The sequence below is a fragment of the Lissotriton vulgaris genome, chromosome 8 (assembly GCF_964263255.1).
Source record: "Lissotriton vulgaris chromosome 8, aLisVul1.2, whole genome shotgun sequence".
NCBI lineage: Eukaryota > Metazoa > Chordata > Amphibia > Caudata > Salamandridae > Lissotriton > Lissotriton vulgaris.
The window spans coordinates 15140189-15153352 of record NC_141696.1 but is presented as its reverse complement, the minus strand read 5'-3'; the positions used below and the strand labels follow the sequence as shown (position 1 = coordinate 15153352).

Genomic DNA, 13164 nt, shown 5'->3' with positions numbered 1-13164 from the left:
TTGTTTCATATTTTAATAAATACGGCCGGAGGGGTAACTCCCCCCCGCCTTCCAAAAACTCAAACTTGTGTTTGTCTCCTCCCATGGGCAATTGGTGTTGGGAGGGGGTGGCGGGCATCCCGGCCATATGGAACAGCAGTCACAGTCGAGAGAGATATTGATTCATACAGGCCTCATGGAACAGCAGTCACAGTCGAGAGAGATATTGATTCATACAGGCCTCATGGAACACAGTCACAGTTGAGAGAGATATTGATTCATACAGGCCTCATGGAACAGCAGACACAGCCAGGAGAGATATTAATTCATAGAGGCCTCATAGAAAAGCACTCACAGTCAAGAGAAATATTTATTCAAACAGTACTCGGGAACATTAGTCAGAGCCAGGGGAGGTATGTATACAATAGTCACAGTTGAGAGAGCTCTTTTGGGTAATATTTGAAGACTGGTGTTTGTAGAGTAAATTAAACCTATCTCTAAAAGTTTCTCCAAATTTGTGTGCCATGGACGGAAATATATTGGGATTATAGGGGGGGAGTTGGGGGCTTAGGTGATGGCATATGCTGACGATACTCAGTTTCTTTTTACATGGGACAAAGGTGTGGAATTCGTATTACTGGTGCAACACTGTCTGTCATCCATTTTTAAATAATTGGCAGAGGAGCAGCTCAAATGTAATGAAGAGAAGTCGGAGGTACTGCTCTTTCGTAAATTCCCTCCTAATTTCAGAGGGTAAATCTGGCCTCCTGACTTTTCTTCACCTACCTCATCAGGGAAAGCAGCAAAAATCTTGGGGGTATAGTTTGAAGAATGTCTCTCCTTTTTCACACACTTTAATAAGCTGGCTGGATGCAGCTTTGGCCCACTTGAAACTCTTGGAAGATTTTTTAACCTCCTTCCTCAGGCAGCGAGGAAAACAGTTACCTGTGCGCTGATTTTGTCAAGGCTGGACTATGCCAATGCCCTGTATGCTGGTGTTCCTTGGTACCTGATGCAAAAACTGCAGGTGGTTCAGAACACAGCAGCCAGACTTCTTCTGGGCATTCCAGCTAGAAACATTGTCCACCAACAGCTAAGCTCTCTTCACTGGCTCCCCGTGTTGGAGAGAGTCAAATTTAAATCCTTGACTCTGGCACACCATGCCCTTCATTGCCGTGGCCCCCTTTTCCGACAGAAGCTTTTCTCTTGTTATGTTCCCGCATGTTGCCTGTGGTCCTTGTCTCGTTGCCATGCTCTGTGCCCTTGTTTTAAGTTTCAGAGAATAGGGGGCAGCTACTTCACGCTGAAGGCGAAGACTGCCGGCAACGCCCTCCCTCTTGCATTACGCTCCATCCAGGACCCAGCTGTGTTCAGGAGGAAACTGAAAACGCACTTATTCTCCTGATAGTATTCTGTCTCCTCCCCTGCTAGACACAGCGCTGGGATACTCATGAGTAGCAGTGTGTGTTATAAATTTATGTAACATAACATAACATAAATATGAGTGTATGAGAGGAACTGAATTGCAGACAAGCGGCATTGGTTAGTAAACTAAACTTGATTAACATGTGTGTATTAGCCTGGACCCGCTGCTGTCCACATTTGCCTTTGTGTGCGTTATCAGAATTTCACCTCATTATAACTCCGTGGGAAGCAAGGAGCAGTGCCCCAGCACATGCATCTTAAGTGTACATCAAAAAGAGTGCCTCCCTTGGCATCAGTGAAGCAGAGAGCAGGGCCCCAGCACATGCATCCTAAGTGTACATCAAACAGAGTGCCTCCCTTCCTATGAGTGAAGCAGGGAGCAGGGCGTCAGCACATGCATCTTAAGTGTACATAAGAAGAGAGTGCCTCCCTTCCTATGGGTGAAGGAGGGAGCAGGGCCCAAGCACATGCATGTTAAGTGTACATAAGAAAAGAGTACCTCCCTTCCTATTTGTGAAGCAGAGAGCAGGGTCCCAGCACATTCATCTTAAGTGCACACCAAACAGAGTGCTTCCCTTCGTATGAGTGAAGCAGGGAGCAGGTCCTTAGCACATGCCTCTAAAGTGAACAGAGCGCCTACCTTTGTATTAGGGAAGCAGGGAGCAGGGTGGAAGTACAAGCCTCTTAAGTGTACATCCAAAAGAGTAGCTCCCTTCCGATCAGTGAAGCAGGGAGCAGGACCCCAGCACATGCATATTAAGTGTACATCAAAAAGAGTGCCTCCCTTGGCATCAGTGAAGCAGGGAGCAGGGCTCCAGCACATACATCTTAAGTGCAAATCAAACAGAGAGCCTCCCTCCCCAATGGTGAAGCTGAGATCAGGGCCCCAGCACATGTTTCTTAAGTGTACATAAAAAGAGAGCCTCCCTCACCATCGGTGAAGCTGAGATCAGGGCCCCAGCGCATGCATCTTAAGTGTACATAAAAAGAGAGTGCCTCCCTTCCTTTGGGTGAAGGAGGGAGCAGGGCCCAAGCACATGCATGTTAAGTGTACATAAGAAAAGAGTACCTCCCTTCCTATTTGTGAAGCAGAGAGCAGGGCCCCAGCACATTCGTCTTAAGTGCACACCAAACAGAGTGCTTCCCTTCGTATGAGTGAAGCAGGGAGCAGGTCCTTAGCACATGCCTCTAAAGTGAACAGAGCGCCTACCTTCGTATTAGGGAAGCAGGGAGCAGGGTGGAAGTACAAGCCTCTTAAGTGTACATCCAAAAGAGTAGCGCCCTTCCTATCAGTGAAGCAGGGAGCAGGGTGGAAGTACAAGCCTCTTAAGTGTACATCCAAAAGAGTAGCTCCCTTCCTATCAGTGAAGCAGGGAGCAGGGCCCCAGCACATGCTTCTTAAGTGTACCTCAAACAGATTGCCTCCCTTCCGATCAGTGAAGCAGGGAGCAGGACCCCAGCACATGCATATTAAGTGTACATCAAAAAGAGTGCCTCCCTTGGCATCAGTGAAGCAGGGAGCAGGGCCCCAGCACATACATCTTAAGTGCAAATCAAACCGAGTGCCTCCCTCCCCAATGGTGAAGCAGGGAGCAGGACCCCAGCACATTTATTTTAAGTGTACATAAGAAGAGAGTGCCTCCCTCCCCATCGGTGAAGCTGAGATCAGGGCCCCAGCACGTGCATTTGAAGTGTACATCAGACAGAGAGCCTCCCTCCCCATCGGTGAAGCTGGGATCAGGGCCCAGGCACATGCATCTTAAGTGTACATAAAAAGAGAGTGCCTCCCTTCCTTTGGGTGAAGCAGGGAGCAGGGCTCAAGCACATGCATCTTAAGTGTACCTAAGAAGAGAATGCCTCCCTTCCAATCAGGAAAGCAGGGAGCAGGGCCACAGCACATGCATCTTAAGTGTACATCTAACAGAGTGCCTCCCTTCCAATCAGGAAAGCAGGGAGCAGGACCCCAACACATGCATCTTAAGTGAATATCAAAAATAGTGTCTCCCTCCCCATTGGAGAAGCAGGGAGCACGGCCACAGCACATGCATCTTAAGTGTACATCAAACAGAGTGCCCCCCTTCCGATCAGTAAAGCAGGTAGCAGGGCCCCAGCACATACATCTTAAGTGAACATCAAACACAGTGCCTCCCTCCCCATAGGTGAAGCAGGGAGGAAGGCCCCAGCACATGCATTGTAAGTGTACATCAAACAGAGTGCCACCCTCCCTTCGGTGAAGCTGTGAGCAGGGCCCAAGCACATGCATCTTAAGTGTACATAAAAAGAAAGTGCCTCCCTTCCTATTTGTGAAGCAGGGAGCAGGGCCCCAGCACATACATCTTAAGTGCACATCAAATGGAGTGCATCCCTTCCTATTAGGAAAACAGGAAGCAGGACCCCAGCACATGCATCTTAAGTGTACATCAAAAAAATAGTGCCTCCCTTCCTATCAGTGAAGCAGGGAGAAGGGCCTCGGCACATGCCTCTAAATTGTATATCAAACAGAGGGCCTCCCTTCGTATTGTAGTGTGGTTTATTGGCCTCTTTCTGCGTGCATGTTAAGTTAGCATGGCTTATTCGGAATTTAATCACCATTTTGCCTTTTGCTGCTTTTTTGCACACAACACTGCTGAGCTGTTTCTGCAGAGTTAGCGTTCAAGAAGGTCTATACATGAGAAAAGTTTTTTTTTTTTGACATCTCTAGACATACATTGTGCCCCCAGTCTGTACAGTGAGTGTTGAGCCGCCAATGTTATCATAACGAGCGAGCCAGTTTATCGGCGTGTCCGTGTAACACATTCTAGACACAACAATTGGGTAGCTGCAAGCCGAGTAGGATTCTGGCGCCTTTATCATAGCACACTTGCCAGAATTGAACTCAGTTGGAAGATTCCAGGCATGCAGAGAGACTAACCGATCCTGATGTAATTTACACTTACTGAGCGGACAGGTAAATGGGGTCCCCCTAAGAAAGCTCAAGAGACCTTCTATAGTTTTATAATACAAGGTTCCTAGATAGGGAGGGTGCTTCAAATAGGCGCTTTTATCACCTGTTTGCACTATCATTGTAATATGATTCCTCCTTTTGTATTTTATGACCATATTATTCTTAATTATATGTATGCTCATGTTGATTAAAATACTGCGCTTGAGATCACGTTGTTAAAATAAGCATTTTAACCTTACCCTGTCTCTATTTTACGCCTGTTGTGGACTGGTATGAACGAATAACAAAAGAGTGTTCTCACTTCCCACCACTCCTGAGATGGTCCAAAGTCGCATGTTCTATGTTGTCTAATCATTAGTTTCTTAGCTATAGGACGAAGAGCTAATGTGACACTGATTGCTAGTCTGGTGGGGGATTTTGGGTACTAAGGTGCGTTTTGGCCCACTCTAATTCACTGAAGTTCTAAGTCTCTATGCACAGTTCTGTGTCTGAGCAGAATCCCTGTAACATGGCACCGCCAACAAGTGTGGTTTTATTGTAAGACACTTAAGTAGTACTTATATCAGTCTACGACCCCCTCACTATCGTTTCCGGTTGACGGTAGTGACAGATAAAAAACCTACCTATATTTACATAGGTTGATTCAAGCGTTATACTTCTCAAAGGTTTCCTCTTTGAATTACTACCCAGTTGTGCGTTATAGTATTGTATTGTACTTCTCTATTACTGTTTCGATATGGCTGCGGTTGATATTACGGCCCACAGTCATGTAGCTGTGCATAATCATTTGCAGGAATACCTTTTTTCTCTAGAGGGACAGGCGTACTAGTTTCAGTTGAATTACTCATGGTTCATATTTCCCGCAATGGATGCTAATTCTGGTGTTTTTCACACTTACACCCCCGCTGATGCTCCTGCAGTGTACGCTCCATATCGGACGGTAGAAATTCCGATTTCGGTTTGGCGCCCTCCCACTCGTTTTTACAGTGGTCAGACAAGGACCGTTGTCCATTCCAGGTGCTACTTGGCCTGTATTGGCTGCTTACACTCCTCATCCTCAGGCGGGCGCTATGCGGGTGGCAGATCGAAAAGATGGATATATGTAAGTATGGGCAAATTTTACGAATTCGCAATCTCCAAATTTGTGGATTTGCGAATTCGCAATCCGCAAAATTCACGAATTCGTGGATTTTTTTATTTTTGCGTGTTTGTGGGTGATCGCGAGGCGCTTTGCGTGTTTGCAGGTTTTTTTTTTTGACTGGTTAATCACTGCCACCCTTTTGTTTTTTATGCCCATCTGCCCTCTGTACCACTCGTTTCTGTGCCCTTCTGCCCTCTGCCCCACTCATTTTTTGTCCCCTTCTGCCCTCTGTCCCACTTTTGTGCCCTTCTGCCCTCAGCCCCACTTAGAATGGCGCCGACAAGCTGCCAGCGCCATTATAAAATAGCTACAAATAGCTTCAACAGGAAGCACTAATAGATAAAGTAAAGCAGGTGCTCGAGTTGAAGGTCAAATTAAGTTACACAATCATTACATTAATCACCCCAAGTTTGGGGTGATTAATGATTGTGTAACTGAATTTGAGCAGCACCTGCTTTACTTTATCTATTAGAGCTTCCTGTTGAAGCTGACTTTTGTAACTATTTTAGAATGGCTCTGGCAGCTTGCTAAAAGAGCTTGAACGTTTGACCCAATCCGTTCCGCTCGCGGATTTTGCGGGAAACTCGCGAATCTCGCGGATTGCGAATTTACCGAAAATCCCCAAAATCCATGAGCGGAGCGGATTTTCCGCCCATGCTTAGATATATGCTGCTTACAATGAGGTTTGGATACTGTCTCAAATTGAAGCTGCTTCTAGGCTTAGAGCTATTGATCAGGCCAATTTAGAAAAAGTGCTTGCCATTGTAGATAATAGCATTAACACCCTTTCTTCCCGAAGTTACACTCTAGACAATATTGTGTCATCTGTGATTGATATTGTACAAGAAGATGTTGCAGTGTTGTATCATGGGCAAAATCAATTGCGTTCTGTTATGCAATTTGCCTGGACTTTGCAAAAATTAAAGAATGGTCGCGTTCCATGGGATTACATGAACACACGCTTGTAATTTCTGCCTTTAAATTTGACTTTAAAACAGCAATTTATGTCAATGAAGGATGCCACGTTTTCCCTGTTAGATATTGAAAAGTTAGAAATGTTTCCTTTTTTTGTAGCAGAAGCCAATTCGGCAGTTTGGCTTATACACCTTACCCTTACACCTTATTAACCTTAGCCTTCTCTCTTTTCAAATTCGAGGCTTGCATAAAACACTATGCAATAGGCAGATTTGAGCCCATGGGTGGAGCATATCTTCATGAAGTTTGGAATCTCCCATTCACATACAGATGTTTGAGGGATGGTAAAGAAGTTTTTTTGAATGGCGAAGATTTCATCACTACACCAGATCATTCATTAGAATGCAGAAATCTTCAATTTAAGGGCTCATGTAATGTACTTTGTTAGAAATGGGGTTACCCATTCTACAGGGGGGTAGCATGGAGCAGAGCAGGCAGGCCAAACTTCAGAGGACATGTGTTAAACATTCATACAGTACCCACAGATGACGCACCAGGCACACCACAAAAGAGACACAACACTGCTTCTGGTTGGAAAAAGAATAAGTCTTGTATTATCCCCAACCTGCAAAGGTAAAACACAACAATAGCAGTAATCACAAAGGGGCGCCAACTGGCGCCAGAGCAAAGTATACCAGGGGGATTATGTACAAGGAAAAATGGGAAAGGTCAGAAAAGGTAAGTAGTCCATTAGTGTCCATCTGAAATAAAAAGAAATATCAGGAAATGCATAAAAAATAGGTTCAATATTGCAGGGCAAACTCAGACCGTCATCTATGGCCTCACCTAGAAGTAAGCTGTATTTGTAAACTAAAGCATTAGACATGAAATACACATTAGGTATGAAGGCATCTCCTGCATGGCATGGCATCCACTGCAACAGAAGGTACAGTGAGCATACAACATTACATCAGGCCTAGAAAGGCATATTCACATTTACCATGGGCACCAATAACGCTTTGGAGCATCCTAGGGCAAGTAAGTACACCATCAAATCAACATTAGGTGCAAAACCTTAACTTCAGGCCTATACTTAACATCAGGCAGGAATCCACGAGCACCTCCTGCAAGGAAATGGAATAACAGCCATGCAATTTTAATATCAGGCCTGGCACTTAACATCAAGCTCCATCACCTAGAAAGAACACAGAAGCCTAACTTTGACATTCACATGGGGCCTCAACCTGAGCACCTGGGGCAGATATCTCCCTACACATTAAGCATGAACCGATAACAGAGAACCACTAGGCCTCAGAACATTATACAGGACCTTAGTAGGGGAAACATTAGGCATCAACGACAGTTCGCACTTAAGGCGGCTGCGCAGTCCAGGGTATGACTACCACCTATGCAAGCATAAACTCTATGGGCCCCCGACCTTTGCAGTTGCCCACTGCCAGACGGGGCACCTGGAAAGTTAGTCTAGTCCTTGGGGGTGGGCACCGACCACATGCCCCGACAAGCCCCCCATCTCCCACACAGACGAGCCCCCACTTACCGGGCTCCTGATGTCCTTGCGGGGTTCTCCTTTGCGGTAGGGGCAGGCACCCACAATGTGCCTCGAGGCCCCTGCCACACAGCACTTGAGTCGCGGGGCTCTCCCCACACCGGGTCACGGACTGCAGGCTGGGTGATTCCCGATGTCTTTGTGGCCAGGGAGGACACTGCTCAAATGCCTCGCAGTCCCTGCCGTTCTCTCTCCTCCCTGCGGTCAGCTGGTGGCAGGCACAAGGAACAGGCGGGGCTCTCTCTCTGCTTCACCCGGGTCCCTCCTCTCTCACAGTGACCCAGGACATCAAAGCGGCCTCCGCGAGGCTGCAAGGTTCTTTGGGGGGGGGGGGGGGGCGGCGCAGGGTAGGCTCCCGCCCGACGCCTTCACTATCACGGGGATTCCCTCAGCTCAAGGGGGCCCCACCGCACCTCCCTCAGCCCTTCCTTGTCTTTTGTTGATTCTCCTCTGGCTGCCCGGCTGGCAGCCAATCACTGTGTGGCCTTCAGGGGGTGCGCTTGCTCGGACCAATCCGTGCACGGCGGGCTGGGGGGCGGCTGGTGATGTCACCGGCTCCCCAGCCACGTGATGCTGGCCTCTCCAGCTTCCTAGGCCTTGGCGGCCTACTCCAGACTCCGGTGGCCCTCTCCTGGTACCGGGGGCCGCCGCGACGACACCCACAGCAGCGGGGGCCTCGCCAATGTAGCGGTGACAACAGCAGCTCACAACGTGCGTGACGCAGAACCAACACTCCCCGGGCTGCTGAGGGAAGATCGGTAGCGATAAGTGTAGGCTCCCTTTTCATAAGGCTCAAAAGTGCGCCAACATGCGGAGTAGGCACCCGCGGCGCTATTCAGGCCCACAGTTCCTTTTGGGGCCACACAATCCTCCCAACACGGCGCTCTGGGAAATAATAGCGCTTAGACTTCACAAAGGCGCTTTGGGGGCAGGAATATAGCACTTCCCCAGCGCTTCAAAGTTATAGCGCCTAACAGGCAGCTTCTCACAGCACAGCGCTTCCAAAGGGCCACAGCTTCACGAGGATAGCGCTTAGCAGGTACAGCGCTTGGCAGGCACACATCGCAAGGGGGCAGACAGTCCCAGCAGCAGGCTCAGGGATCCCACGGTAACTCTTCTCACCTCCTGGGGGTCGGGTTTCCAGTCCACAGCACTCTTTCCCACAGCTCCAGGGACCTAGGGGGGGCCCTCCTTCTTCAGGGGCCCTGGGGACAGAGCAGAAGGCACTACTGGGCCAGGTCAGCAGGTAGTGGGGGCATCATCAAAATAGGGTGGTAGGCTTTCACCATCCCCACTGCAGCGTGGCTCTCCTCCCACACAGCAGCCTGAACTCCTGAAGTGGGGCTTCACAAGTCCTGGGGACAGTAGGGCGGTTCTGGATGGGTGCAGGGTTCAGCACACAGGCCCAAGAGGCAGCATTCCCTGCAGCAGGTACCCTCACAATCCTGTCCCAGCTCTGTCTCTGCTCATCACATCTCTTCTGCTCTCCCTATACCAGAAAGCCTGGAAGCTTCTAGAAGGTCCCTCCAAATGCTGGGATTGCTGGGTACCAGATAACTAGACCGCTAACCCTCCTCAGACAGGCGAACTAGTTCTAACTGGCTCAGGGGGAAGAGTAGAGCACCCTGGGTGCCAGGCTTTCCCTCCAAATGCAGGGGTGGTTGGGTACATAACAACTATACTGCTAACCTCCTGCAGTCAGGTGGCACAACGCATATCGTTGGCAGTCATTTTAAATGCAAAACACAAATGCAGCATTTCAGCAGGGTACATGTTTACAATGGAGGAAAATAAATGTACACACCATTGCATTGCATTTAACATTTATTTATTTATTATTTATTTAGCTGTTTTATAGCGCGCTCTATTACTACCAGAGTATCCTGGCGCGAACATTAACATGGCGTCTCACACCACACATGGCCTATTCGGTAACCTTCACCATGGGTGAGACATCTCAAATTAGGGGGGCGAAAAATGCTGGGGGAAAAGGGCCAAATCCAACATACCTGCTCCAGATTTGGCATGTGTTTTAAAAGTCACTCCAGTTCCGGCCATTATACCGACATTCACATTGCTGGCTAATGGTAGTTATTTATTATTAAATAATGAAGAGTGTTGTGGGATGCACGCCGGTATTGCTTATATTGTTACCATTTCCCAGCGTGTAACTTGCTGCAAGAATGTGTTGTTCCCTCCTCCACATGGCAGGCTTGATGTTTCCATCTGGCCCTCGCTTCCGACCTTGAAAGCAGAGTGCAACAAGATGAGCAGAATAAGGACTCTTTTGTCCCAGAAAGAAGTTCCCCTTACATCTGCGCATGAGACATTCGTCCTTCACGTTGCAAATACTCGTACTGAGGTTAATGCCTTATTTAACACGGACTTGCCCTTGCACTTCGGTGCTTTGATCCACACAATCTTAAATGCCTGGTCGACTACTGGCTTGGCAATTTTTTTTAAGTAGTATGCTCTGGCCTTGTTACCTCATTTCAGACTATATTTGTTGTGATGCCTGCATTTTTTCATTCGATTTTGTCGAGTTTCTTTGGAGGTTTCTCCTTGCTCCTGGCTTTCGGCACCAGCATTCTTCTAATAGTTTGTTTATTACAAAATGGATGCACGGTTTGTGCCCCACGACGTACAGTCCCGGCTGCTCCACCTGCGTGAATGGATGCAAGAATACTATGGAGCGAGGCCTTTTGAGACTCTAAGTGTGACAAATGGTTTATCCTTCTGGTTCTCTTTCTTCACTTGTGTGCAGCCTGTATTCCACTGCCTGGATTGTGATTTTGAGTGGGCCCTGGATTTATGTCTCTGCAACATGGTGTCTCCTGATCTGAATTTTAATCTACTAATGAGTAGGCCTGGGCGGTAAATTCCGTTCTGTTTATTGAATTTGGGAAATTTCGCGTTCCAGGCAGAACGCAAAATTCCCCAAAATTCTGCATTCCGCGACTTCGCGTAATTTTTTGCTTATTCGCGTTCACAAAATGCGTGTTCGTGAGATATTTCCCCCCGAGCACGCAAACAGCGATTGCGAACAGTAAAAAAGCTTCGCTAACAAATAATTCCGCATGATCGCGGAAATTCTGCATGTTCGCGGAGATTTTTTCCCGTTTCGCGGAGATGTGCGTAACATGATTATGCAATTTCCACCCACTGTTTTAGTACCAGGATTATGGCCTGCGCAGCGGCACATGGGGTTCTATGCAATTGAAACATTTGAACTGCGGCCAATGACTTTTTGGATCGTAGTAATCTTGTATAAACGCCCGAGTTGTCCACTGATGACGCTAGAGGCTCCAGCAATCGAGTAACATGTATGTTCTTTCCCTATGCTTAATTGGATGTCTGAAATGTTCATGGATGAAAACAACGACTTCTTGTTGGAAGCAGTTGCAACATTTGGTGCTTACATGTTGTTGGACTGAAGTATGGATTATTTTGTTTTGCTTCATAGACACGTGCTGAACTCATGAATATTTTTAATTTTTCGTCTTGGTTTTTCCTTACATGTTGAGGTCTTTTCACACGCCATGGCCACGTGTGTTTGTATTCAATGAATTGGCTTTTTGAATTTCCATTCCTAAATTTCAAGTTTGGCAATATTTCTGAACTTAGTTCTGTCTCTTTCAAACTTGAACTCTACGTTCTATGATGTTTGCCCTGAGTGCTGTGTGTTCCCCAAACAAGGGGGGTGTTGTGTGGTTTATGGGCCTCTTTCTGCGTGCATGTTAAATTAGCATGGCTTATTAGGAGTTAAAACGCCATTTGCCCATTTGCTGCTTTTTTGCACACAACACTGCTGTCCTGTTTTTACAGAATGAGCTTTCATAAAGGTCTATATATGAGAAAAGGTTTGTTTTTCGACATCTCTAGACAAACATTGTGCCCCCAGTTTGTACAGTGAGTGCTGAGCCGCCAAGGTTATCATAACCTGCGAGCCTGTTTATCGGCGTGTCTGTGTAACACATTCTAGACACAACAATTTAGCAGCTGCAAGTCAAGTTGGGTTCTGGTGACTTTATCATAGCACACTTGCCAGAATTGAACTAATTTGGAAGATTCCAGGCATGCAGAGAGACTAACCAATCCTGATGTAATTTACACTTACTGAGCGGAGAAGGTAAATGGGGTCCCCCTAAGAAAGCTCAAGAGATCTTCTATAGTTTTATAATACATAGTTCATAGATAGGGAGGGTGCTTCAACTAGGCGCTTTTATTACCTGTTTGCACTATCATTGTAGTATGATTCCTCCTTTTGTATTTTATGACTATATTATTCTTAATCATATGTATGCTCATGTTGATTAAAATACTGCGCTTGAGATCACGTTGTTAAAATAAAAATTTTAACCTTACCGTGTCTCTATTTTACTCCTGTTATGGACTGGTATGAACGTATAACAAAAGAGTTCTCATTTCCCACCATTCCTGAGATGGTCCTAAGTCGCATGTTCTAGGTTGTCTAATCATTGGTTTCTTCGCTATAGGACGAAGAGCTAATGTGACACTGATTGCTGTTCTGGTAGGGGATTTTGGGTATTAAGGTGAGTTTTGGCACACCCTAATTCACTGAGGTCCTAAGTCTCTATGCACAGTTCTGTGTCTGAGCAGACTCCCCGTAATAGTATTAGGGAAGCAGGGAGCAGGGCGGAAGCACAAGCATCTTAAGTGTACATCCAAAAGAGTGCCTCCCTTCCTCTGAGCAAGGCAGTGAGCAGCGAGCCCGCACATGCATCCTGAGTGAACATAAACAGAGCGCCTCCCTTTCTCTGAGCGAGGCAGGGAGCAGCGAGTTGACGCATGCATCGTAAGTGTACATAAAAAGAGTGCCTCCCCTCCTCTGAGCAAGGCAGGGAGCAGCGAGCCCTCACATGCATCCTAAGTGTAAAATAAAAAGAGTGCCTCCCTTCCTATGAGCGAGGCAGGGTGCAGCGAGCCCGCATAAGCATCCTAAGTGTACATAAAAATAGTGCCTCCCTTCCTATCAGTGAGGCAGGGAGCAGCGAGCCTGCACATGCATCCTAAGTGTACATAAAAAGAGTGCCTCCCTTCCTCTGAGTGAAGCAGGGAGCAGGGAGCAGCGAGCCCGCACATGCATCCTAAGTGTACATAAGAAGAGAGTGCCTCCCCTCCTATGAGCGGGGCAGGGAGCAGCGAGACCACACATGCATCCTAAGTGTACAT

General features: G+C 47.2%; 1 protein-coding gene across 1 annotated transcript in view; it reads right to left on the bottom strand.

Moving 5' to 3' along the window:
• Nucleotides 1–13164, bottom strand: part of LOC147693232 (tyrosinase-like) — a 300724-nt gene that overhangs the window by 219094 nt on the left and 68466 nt on the right. The gene's annotated exons all lie outside the window — the stretch shown is intronic.